Genomic DNA, 12,351 nt, shown 5'->3' with positions numbered 1-12,351 from the left:
TTGTTGTAAAATCTGATATTCTTGACATAATATTATTGTTAGGCAGACTGTTCGGGGAGTTTCCCCTCCCTTTATACTTGTATTTTTCTCGGTTTGTTGTTGATGGTTTATGAATGAGAATTTTCTATGTTGAAGTATAAAGGATAACATTTTATTTGGTTATAAGAACACAAGTTAAGTATGTTCATGTTGGAATAGGCATAGCCCATAAACGTTAGTATTGTTAAAAAGAAAGCGTTCGGTGGTGCCGCACCTCGCTACAAGCGGTTGGAAGATCACCGCAGGTGTAGGGGCATGACAGTTGGTATCAGAGCTCGGTCGGAGCTGGTGACAGATGAAGATGTCTATCTTGCAGAAATTGGGTTATACATCCTTGAAAGAATTCGAAGGGAGTCTACTTGAAGAGTCAGAAAGAGTAAAACAAGGATTTGTAGAATGGGGCAAAATGTTGTTTGAAGCAAAGGATGCTCTTCATGGCTTGTTTAAGGAAGGTATTCCTGATAGAGGGGAAGCTCTTTGATTTGCAGAGGAAGTAGACTTGATTGAAGTAAAACTCAAGGATCTCAAGATAAGAAAGGAATTGAACCAAAAGGAAGTGAGGCATCTTCTAGCCTTGAAGAGGGAGGTTGAAGCTGAGGAAGAACTTCTTCAACTTGGTGGGGCAATGGAGCAAGGTGAAATTGCAGATTGTGCCATCAAGGAAGAGGAAGTCGTGATGGTCGAGGATGTTGAAGACATGACTACGATGAAGGATGAACTTGAGGCTGATCAAGTTGAACCAGGATCGTGCAGTTTGTCAACATGTATGGATGAGGTCACTCACATGGAGGAGCCTCATGTTGATGAAGTAAGTATTGGTACTTGTGTTTCATTTGGGCATTTGGTAGATGGACCGTGTGCAATGAAGGGCAAAGTCAGTTTGCCAAGGCAAGGAGACATCTTACCATGGATGACTATGATGGTGTTAGATACCTATACCAATAGGTTTCATATTTCATGATTGGCAAAGAAAGTTCCAAATATGCTCTGCTTTGGTGATGCAAAGATCCCATATTTCCAAGGGAATGCAATATGTGTACATAGCTTGATGTTGACTGAATTTTGGATGGATGGTCCAATAGCCTAATCTGGATCATGCCATGTTTCAATTTCTTGTCATTAGAATAGAGAAAGAAGCATGTCCAAACTGTTTAATCTTGGCAGGCTAGTAGTTAGGTAGAGAATTAAGGTTCCCAACTGCTTAATCTGGGGCCTTGGAAGCAATAAGGCTAGTCCTAGATAGAAAAATCAAAAGAAAAGCCAAAGAAAAAGAAAAGGCACATGAGGGTCTGCAAGTCTAAGTGCACCCTCCTTGGAGTAACAAAAAATGCTAGGCAGTAGATGGGTAGGTAGATGGGGTTGCAGAAGCATGATTCCTTTGTCACTGGCTCAAGCAAAGGAAAAACATGGTGTCAGTGCAGGTCTCTTATTCAACAGTTTTGCAACAGTACAATGAAGCATGTCTAACTCCCTGATTACCCCCCATTATACTCATTACTAACATCCCAATACTACCTATGTTCATGAAAGAAAGTCAAACTTTTTTGTTGATTCTTATCTCTTTTAAAGCCACATTTCTTGTGTAAAATTCTTTTCATTTTGATCTACTTCCTAAACTAGGTTGATTCCATGTAAGACTTAGTGTTTTTCCCCTTCATCCACCTCCTCCACTCATATTGACTCCTAACTTCTTATTATCTAAATTCCCTATGTTCCCCCTTTTCCCTACTATTATAAACACTATGGTGTATAAACCCCAAGCAATGTATATATATTCCCTCCCCCTGGCAATTATAGCCATATGCCCAAAAATAGGGATTAAATTGACCTCTGGTCAGTTTGATAACCTAAGCTACACCCCTTTCCCCTTCACAAACCTTTGAAATCATTTACCCACTCTATTTGCAAAGAAGCCCTGTAAAAACCCACTTTTTCCCTTTATCCAAAGTTTATTTGTAAATGCGCTCTTTTACGAAAAAACAGTGAAAAACCCGTAAATCCGCCAAAACCCAAAGTTCCTCCCCAGAGCGCGTTTCAAAAAACTATATTAAAATATGCCTCGCCTGCTACCGTATTGTCCTGGCACCTTATCAACCCCTCGACCGTCAGATCTGGGCTTTCCCATCCGACAGCCCACATCCATATCGGACAGGCCCCGAAGACCGGACGTTACCTCCCGAAATTTGTCAGAGGGTGACGTCAGGCCTCTGCCACGCGTCGCCCCCAAATCTTATCGGGCCGCCCTCTGACAATCCCGCTTCCATATGAATAGCGGTGCGATATCATACCGCTTACCACTCCCGGTTTTCCGCTATCCTGTCATGCCAGCGTCACGCCACTTCACCGCCGCATCAGCACCCCCGCCCGCCTTCGCTCCGAGCTGTCACGCCACCTACGCAGTCCCCATGGACCAATCACAGGCCGCCACGTCACCCGATGATGTCATGCTGACGTCACCCGACCCTGACCCCACCTGATGACATCATGCTGACGTCATCCAAATTTTCGCGCCAACGCCCAAAATTCCATATTTGGCCGAATTTTTCCGTTTTTGCGCATTTTCATATGTTTTTTTGCTCTGCCTCCTGCATGTGCTTTCACGTCCTTTGCTGCCGCGAACCTACCAAGACCATTCCAGAGCTGCTGCCACTCAGCGTTTGACTGCAACCAAGCTCCTCCATCGTTATAACACCAGGTATTTACCAATTCTCCGACTGCGCACTCTGTTACGTCCTGCATTGATTTAAAAACCAGGAAATTGACCATTTTCACCTGAGAAATAGGCCTGCTACACCTTGAAACTAAGTTAAATCCTTTTTAAACCGGCCAATTGTGCCCAATTACACCCCTGTTGCTCTGAAACAGACTGTAATTCAGCAAATTACCTAACCTACTGCGCAGGATGGTATTTCTCCCAGAAATAGTCGAAATTCAAACCAAATTCACTGGTAAAACATGGATACACCAGTAGCACCTGTTGCCCTGAATGTTGCCCCATTGAATGCCCCTCAGAGAGAGTTGGAGTGGAAACCATTAGCAGATCAAGATTACCAAATATCAGAGGAAATGCTGATGCATAGCAAGTATCACATTCACTTGCTAAATGAATTGAAACTCAAGCATGATAGTGGAATGGATATATTGGGCATTTGGGACTCTTTCCTCCCCATCTTCAAGCTCCCTCAGGTCAACCAGTTCCCTGACCTAATCCACCGATGTGCTGACTGCTATGACCCCACTCAGAGGGTTGTGCTTGACCCTTCAGGCTCAGTTGTTTTTTATGTCACCCCTGAAGCCATCAGAGAGATGCTGAACTTCAAGACTGATAAGAAATTAGTCCCTTTGTCACTATTGGATCTGATAAAACAAGGAGCTAAACTGACAGATGCTCAAATCACTAAGATAAATCAATTGTTCATTGATTCAACCTTTGAGACCATGAAGTACCCTCCCATTTCTCATGTATACCTGAATCAATTGGGCAGAGACCTTGCAGATATGATTAGTCCCATACTGGGCTATAATTCAATAGAATTTGTTGATGAAACTGTGCTGGTAATGATGGCCAGGTTTTCCCCTGGTAAGCCTCCAATCTGTTAAGACTATGCCACTTACATCTCCAATAAAATACATGAGCAATTGATAAACTTGGCAAGAGAAAGGCTGTTCAGATACACCTCCTATATCTACCATTTAATCCTATACTATCAGCATGAAAAATTTCCTTTCCCTGTGAGAAGAGTGGATGCACAAGGCAATCCAAGGTCAGTGGTCTATTGGTCCTCTGCTTTCCACTGCAGATCTTGTTCCCCATACACTTATTCTGAGTTTATAGACCTCTTCATCCACCCAGCCATGTCTCTGCTTCTCAGCTCGCCTCCTCCAAGACTAACTGATGAGATGTAGAGGATTCTTTAGTTGTCCAAGGTATACAACATTGGGGATTGGTATTTTTACCAAAACCACACAGTTCTCAGAATATATGGGTGTGAGTTGCCCCCATACAGATTTCCCAGATATGTGCCCATGAGATTGTTTGCCCTCGAATACTTCAGGCAATTTGGGAATGCTGATGTGCTCCATTTCTCAAGCAGGGGCAAGAAAGCACAACTTAAAGTTAGAAATCAATTAGGCCACTTCATTTACAATAAAAGGGAGGAAGGTTGGCAAGAGGCAGATAGAATGCTAGAAAGCCTTGGCTTACAAACCAGTTTCCTTTGGAAACCATACGACCCAACTCATTTCATAAGCTTAAGAAGGATCAGATATAGGCTGGCCAGTTATGGTCACTTAAGGTTGCCTCACATAGAAAAATATGCAAATCAACTACAATGGAGGGAAGGCACCTTAGAAGAAGCTACAACACAAGAAGAACTAGCTCAAAGAGGAATGAGAAATCTCCAAAAGTTGGCTGACTTGGAGCTTTGTTCACAGGTATTTTCTCTTCCAGGCACTCAAGTGGGAGCATCTGCCTCATCATCTACAGCTCCACAAAAGACAGTCCAAGCCCCAATCACAGCAGAAACTTCAGCCAAGGATAAAGGCAAGGAAACAGAACAACAAGAGGCCCCTGAAGAGCAGCAATCAGCCCAAGATCAACAGCCTGAAAATCATCATGAACAACAGGAAGAAATGGCAGAGGCTCCTGGTCCTAATGATGAGCAAACGCAAGAAAAGGAGGCCTCAGTGCAGAATGTTACACTGGAGACTTCGGTGCTCCAAACCCCTACAAATGAAGAGAGGGGTAAGAAGAGAGATAGAGAGTAACAAACACCCCTTAGCACCGCAGCATCACAGCAAGGGGAAAAGAGACAAAGGCTCAATCCTTTCTCGGAGGAGGAGATGCCTTTTGGTCAAACGCAGATGGGTCCCCCCAGCACAGAGGTATCAGCTAGCTCATTACAGCAAGAGCAGCAAAGAACACTTGGAGGAGAGGTTAGCTCCTCAGGGCAACAAAGAAAGGGTGAGTCCAGCATTAAGAAACAATTCATAGACATCAAGACCAGAAATGAACCATTGAGGTTACAGCTATACAACCACTTGTTGAAAATGGCTCCTACAAACCAGCAGAGGTTGGTGTCTGCATATGATGTGCAAGAGGGAAAAATGATAATGAGCCATTTCAAGCCCACAGCACTGCAGCCACAGTCTGCAGCTGATTATATAAGAACAAACTTGGAAGTCCTGTCCAAGGAAATCCACCCAATGGATCAAATTGAACTGCATAAACAGACGGGTGAGATGGTGTATGCTACCCTAGCAGATAATACATTGACAAATTATAGATTGCAGAATTCTTTGAATAATACCACTGCACAATTGGAGTTAGAAAAGGCATCCTCCCAGGCTAAAGACAACAGGATAAGGTCTTTGAAGGATATAATCATAGAGCTTGGGCATGAACCAAAGGACCCTAAAGCTATAAAGGAGCTGCTAAAGATAAGAGATGCAGACATTGCAGCTCTAAGGAAGATGATAAAGGTCCCAGCAACTCTTCACCCTCAAACAGAGGAGGTTGACCAACAAAGGAAAGACCAGGATGCAGCAACATTGCTGGTAACACTGCACAAACAGTTGGTGCAAACTGAAGAAAAATTAATAGAAACAGAGGCTGCATTGCAGGCAGCCCTACAGCAGAAAGAAGGAGGCCAAACAGTTCAGTGCCCTCCACAAGTAATCAACCTTGAGGAACCCCCTCAAATTGTCACTCCTCCCGCAGTGCAAACAGTTGAGACAGCTCCATCAACATCAGCACCAGTAACAACATCAGAGCAGGCTCCAAGCCTTGACATGCAGAAGCTGATGAATGAAATTCAAGCCCTGGAAGCCCAAATGGCAGAGCTAAATGAGGCCAAGGAGAATTTAGCTAAGCTGAATGAAAAATATGACAAATCCAAACAAAATGTAGCTGAAAAAGGCAGAGAAGTGAAGGCTCTCAAGGAGAAGATAAAGGAGCTGGAGAAAGAGCTCACCCTTGACAAAGTTGTAGCCGAGGTCAAGACAGTTTTATGGGCCAACATTGGCCAATCCATAACAGATCAGTGGCAGTATATAGAGACTATTCATGAGCAAATGGAGCTCATAGGAAAATCACATAGGGAAGTCCAAAGAGCAAGAGCATCTCTAGGCAATACGCCTGAGATAGCCAACAGAATGATCAACTTGCTCAATAACCGCACAGGTCCTCAGCTGGCAGCAATTGGGATCCCCAATAGAACTGAAACCATCCTGCTGATAAAGAGGGTCCTCACACTGAGAAGCCTGGTACAAACATTGGATAGAAGAAGCCAGGACATGCAAACAGAAGTAAACAGATTCATGGATAAGTTTGCAGCATTACAGAGCAGAGGCCTTCCTGGCTTGCTGAACAGCGCAGGGAGGCTACTTTCACATGAAAATTATGCCAAAAGGGTAAATACTTTTGCTACCAATCAGATCACTGCAGGATCAAGCACCTCAGAGGAAACATGGCCAGCATCAGGGCAAAGTCTCTATGACAGAGTAGAGAACTTATTTTTTATTATGAATGAGATCAAACATTTGTTTGAAGTGCCTCCAAACTTCTACAAATATACAGAGGCAGATGAAACCTTAGATGCAATTTTGAGGAATCAACTGCCTACACAGGAATGGTGGACCAAAATGATACAGTTGTTACTTAAACAAAAGGCTTTCATCAAGTTTTTTTTCATCAAAAAACATAAGTCATCATGTGCAGGAAAATTTGATGCATTCAGTATGTCTGGAGAAGAATGGACTAAGCCAGCTCAGCAAACCAATTCGGCCACTAAAGCAATACCGACAGCTGCAAATGACAGGGCCGAGAAAGCTACAGCATGACAAAGCCATAAAGACACATCATTCAGCATTAATACAGAACGCTCAACCGACTCAGTGGCCTCCAAAGGTCAAAAAGACTTCTGACAGCATTAAAGATTATTCATTTTGTATTTAGAGCAGTAATAACTTCCTTATCTGCTATTTTGTAAAGTTGGTGAGCGCATTTATTTATCAAGTGACTCAGCGGTTCAGATATTTTTGTATAACCGATTGTATATATTCCCCCTCGCATAAGCTTGCAGGGGTTGTTGATTTTCTCTTCAGGAGATACTATGATGTAAATATTCAGAGTTTTAATACAGCAAAGCTGATGGAATTTCCAAAGTTCTGTGTTGTCTGATGCATTTTGGTGTGCTTGCTGATGCTGCAGGATTCCTGCGTATTTCTTGGAACAATAAGTTTCTTTAACCTGTTCGTTATGTTTGTTATTTTCTTCATAATCCATTCATGTTCTATTTCACAAGTTTTAATGGCAAAGAAAAAGAATAGCTCCAGGATTTATTCATGCAATACCCTGAGCTCAGTCTAAGCCCTGAGCTCAGTCTAAGCTATTATGTATGTTCTCCTCAGTTATAGTTATAAAAGTGTAATTCTTAATTGCTGCACTTCCAAACTATACCTTTCACAGTGATTATCGTTCAGGAATTCAAACCTGCTCCTGGTTAATACATCTCTTTCTCACACCACCAGTTTAGTAGAAAACTCTTAATTTCCTTCCACTGGCTAATCATAGTTCATCACCACTATTTAAAGTTTGTTTCATGGAATATTTAAATGGCCCTGCAGTTTAGACAATCCCACTCAACACTTCTAACAACCTGTAACCACAGACTCCATTGCCCAATGGTATAAAACTGTATGAAGATATCACCTTAGGTACTGAGAGACTTCATTCAACCAAAAATTTCAAACCAAACCCTCACCTCATATCTAGCCTAAGATCCTTAAGAACAAAGTTAAACAGTCAAAGAGAGAGCCCTCTCTAATTACAGGTTGGCTAGAACCTGTGATCCAAAGCTTGGTTAGTGGCTACCCCGGCCGTATTCCCTTAGGAGTCAAAGGGAACAACCTGGGTGTTAACAGATGGAACCTTGTATGGAGAAGCAAGGATTGTCAACTATTGCAGAGCTTGTTGGGGCTACTTGTGACCTTATGGTTGAAGGTGCAAAGGCCCTTGACAAGGGTGGAACTTGATGATCGTTGTGGAGGATTGGGTCATGCTTTAGCCACTTTGGCTAAGTGCCCAGCATGACTCATGGACAAATTGAGGAGGGCACACACTTGTGATGTTTTGGGTGGACTTCTCATGGCCGAGACCAAGAGGTAGTCTTGGTGGACACTTTGGTGGAGGAGCTATGGTGAAGGGACTCATGACATGATGATGATGAGATGGTTGGGTGACCGAGTTCACTAAACCGAAGATTGAAAGACTTGGATGGACTTGTGAGCAGCTATGAAGTATTCCTACTACATGGGGAGCTGAGGCATTTTGTATGCTTGCTGAGGTGTTGGTTGGGGATGGTTTATGGAGCTCATGATGACACAATATTGTTGTGACTTTTAGGGACTTCATATGGTGGACTTGGAGGATCTAATGCATTGAGGAGCTGAGGTCAGGAGACTTTGATGCAGTATGGGATGCATACTTTCAAGGTGCATGTATGGGCATGGCTTGGAAGAGTGACTTGATGTAGAAGATAGGTATGAGGCACTTTGGGTTGATGGAGTTACAACGATGATGATGATGATGCTTTGGTGAGACAAGTGCATACTTGTTTCTATGGAGACTTGAGGGATGGCACATTGCAGATGATGAAGAGGCTTCATGAACCTGAATGGGGCACATTGAGAGTCGGTTTGATATGGACAACATGTTACAGATGAGATGGATTAAGTTTCCATGAACCTGAGCATGGATTATGGGTGGTGAGCTTGGTGGCAGTGGTCACTAGGCCGAGACATAGTGGAGAAAGAGTCTCTACATATGTTGCAAGGATGTTTGCCTTGTGTAGAAAGGTCGACATCCTGAATGATGATGATCTTGGTGGAGAGCTACCGAGATGGTATGTTGTCGAGGACAACAACGATTTCAGGTGGAGGAGAATGTAAGGCCTCCGAGCTGCAGTGCGACGCGCGTCGGGCGGGCGATCGTGCACGAGGGTGCGGGCGGGCACACAGGCGCGTGGGCAAGCGGGAGTGCAACGAGCTGCAACGTTGGTGCGACGATCATACGAGTTAAATGTGACGAAATGTGACGATAGGGAAAAAACACTTAAAATGGTTAAGTGTTGTAACCTCTTTTATAAGCGATGTAATATGGAGCTGGGCCGACATGTGAATACATGTTTGTGGGTGTATAGTGTTGTATTATGGGGTCGGCCTTAAGGCTGGACACCCTTCCATTAACCCACGCAGAAACATGTATAAGTATGAAAGCTTAAGCTCATTCAAAGATGATTCATTCGCTCAAGCCTTCGCATAAAGGGGTAAAAGAGTGCGCAGTCTTAGGTAGGTAAATGCGCATATCTCATGCGCATTAGGCTTGAAGGAAGTGCGCAGTTTATCTTAGTTGGAGGTTGGCAAAGAGTGCCATTGCGAGTGGATTCTTGTACACGGTTTTATGCAGGTTTTTGTAAGGAGGTTGAGTGGCTCGGGTGAGCACTCTCTCTTGTGCAAGGGTGCATGAAATGTTGTAAAAGGCAGGTGGCCTGTCTTTTGTAAAATCTGGTTAAGTGTGAGGCTTGACACACTTGTTGTAAAATCTGATATTCTTGACATAATATTATTGTTGGGCAGACTGTTCGGGGAGTTGCCCCTCCCTTTATACTTGTATTGTTCTCGGTTTATTGTTGATGGTTAATGAATGAGAATGTTCTTTGTTGAAGTATAAAGGATAACATTTTATTCGGTTATAAGAACACAAGTTAAGTATGTTCATGTTGGAATAGGCGTAGCCCATAAACGTTAGTATTGTTAAAAAGAAAGCGTTCAGTGGTGCCGCACCTCGCTACAAGCAGTTGGAAGATCACCGCAGGTGTAGGTGCGTGACAGTGAATCTATGGTCTCCCCAAGATTCACAAGGATGGAGCCCCCTTAAGGCCCATTGTCAATACCATTGGAGGTCCGACCTACCTTCTTGCTAAGTTCCTTGCGTTAAAGCTTAAGCCCTTGGTTGGTCGTACGGAGTCCTTCGTAAAAGACTCGGCTTCATTTATTGAGGAGCTCAAGGACATCAAGCTTGACCCTGGGGACATTCTTGTTAGTTTTGATGTTGTTTCCCTGTTCACTTGCATCCCTATTAATGAGGCCATGGATGTGATCAACCGTCTAACTGATCCTGACACTGCTAAGTTAGTTGAGATCTGTCTCACTTCCACCTTTTTCTGTTTTGAGGGAGAGTTCTACGAGCAAACCTGCGGGGTTGCCATGGGCTCACCCCTTTCCCCGGTTGTTGCTAATCTTTTTATGGAAGATTTTGAGTCCAAGGCTCTAAGCTCTTCCTGACTTTTGCCTAAGCTTTGGAAAAGATTTGTGGATGATACCAATGTTATCTGGTCGCATGGCCAAGAAGAATTAGATCTCTTCTTTGATCATCTCAATAATCAATCATCTGCCATTAAGTTCACTAAAGAGCAGGAAGTTGATGGTTGCCTTCCATTCCTTGATATTCTTATTTCTAGGAATAGTGATGGTTCCCTCGCCCACCAAATTTTTCGGAAGAAAACCCATACTAAGCAGTATCTTCATGCCAGTTCCCACCATTTCCCGGCTCAAAAGATGGGTGTTCTCAATACCCTTGCTACTAGAGCCATAAGAATATCTGATAAGCAGAGCTTTCAGAAGGAGAAATCCCATCTCCTTGATGTCTTTGTCGAGAATGGTTATAGTAGATACATGGGTCTGAAGGCTTTCCTTAAAGCTTCCCAGAATTCTCTGTCTAAAAGGGAACCAAAGGAGCGGGTTCCAGGTGTCCATATTCCGTATGTTCAAGGGACTACTGATAAGATTGGAAGGATTCTTAGGAGGCATAATGTCCCTGTGACCTTTAGGCCCTTGAACACCATTCGTGCATCCCTTAGATCAGTGAAGGATCCTATCGACCCTAAAGATATGAAAGGTGTGTATTTGATCCCTTGTTCCTGTGGGACCCCCTATATTGGGGAGACGGGTCGCTCCATTAATCAAAGGATTAGCGAGCATTCAACGGACCTTAGACATAGGCGAGCTAAGTCTTCTGCTTTAGCTGAGCATGTTGAGAAAACCAATCATCATGTCTGTATTGAGGAGGCTAGTGTTATTGCTAAGGTTGCGCACTTCCATCATCGGAAATTTAGGGAAGCGCTTGAGATTGAAAAGAGGCCTAACAATCTCAATAGAGAAGATGGCTGGAAAATTAGTAGGTGTTGGGTCCCGACTCTCCTTTCTTAGTTTTTTTTTTTTTTTTTTTTTTTTCCGCCTCCTTCATCCTTTTTTTTTTTTTTATTACTAGTTTTATTTTTATTTTTATTTGTATTTGTATTTTTATTCATTTATTTTATTATTATTATTAATATTTATTTATTTAGTTATCTATTTTATTATTATTATTATTATTATTATTATTATTATTATTATTATTATTATTATTTTATATATTTTTTAAGTTTATCTTTATTTATTTTTATTGTCCTTTATTTTATTTATTATTTTTATTACTTTTATTTTTATTTGTATTTTTATTTATTTATTTATTGTTATTTATTTTATTATTATTTTTATTAATATTATTATTTATTTATTCATTACTTTAATGATTTATTTTATTATTATTATTATTATTATTATTATTATTTTATCTTTATATTTCTATTTGTATTTTTATTTATTTATTTTATTATTTATTTATTATTTATTTATTTATTATTTATTTATTATTATTATTTTTATTTTATTGTTTAGTTATTTTTATTCACATTTAACTCGTATTCACATTTAATTTATTCATAGCAGTGGTCCTTTGCAACTAATTTCCTTTTAAAGAATAATTAACCTATAATTTTTAACTATTTATTAATAAACTATTACCACTAATTTAAATTATTTTTATAACTTATCTCCTTTTTATTATTAAAAATGTTTTGATCCCGGTCCATTAGTCAATATTAGCGGTTGGTCAAACTAGCTGTTGGAGGCTCTGCTCGGTCTATTTAAAATGCTAAGCTGGATCTATTTCTTCAACTTGTCCTGACGATGAACCACACTGGTTGGTTTGAAACGCGTCGGCAATTAATATTTCATGTGATTTTCGCCGAAAAATCTTTTGTAGGCTAACTAGCTGTTGGAACTGTGCAATGAAAAGTCTAGCCTGGTTGCTGACTACTGGCATTGCACAATGCACAATCTTAGCTAGCAATGGTTGCAGACCTACTGACTGCATTGCACAATTTTCTGGTTCAATAGTCATTGTCCCTCATAATTGTGCAATGCAATACT

This window comes from Pinus tabuliformis, chromosome 8 (genome assembly GCF_031772625.1).
Source record: "Pinus tabuliformis cultivar Carrire ecotype Pingquan chromosome 8, CPIR1, whole genome shotgun sequence".
Classification (NCBI taxonomy): domain Eukaryota; kingdom Viridiplantae; phylum Streptophyta; class Pinopsida; order Pinales; family Pinaceae; genus Pinus; species Pinus tabuliformis.
The sequence above is the reverse complement of the archived record's forward strand: the minus strand, read 5'-3'. Positions refer to the sequence as shown.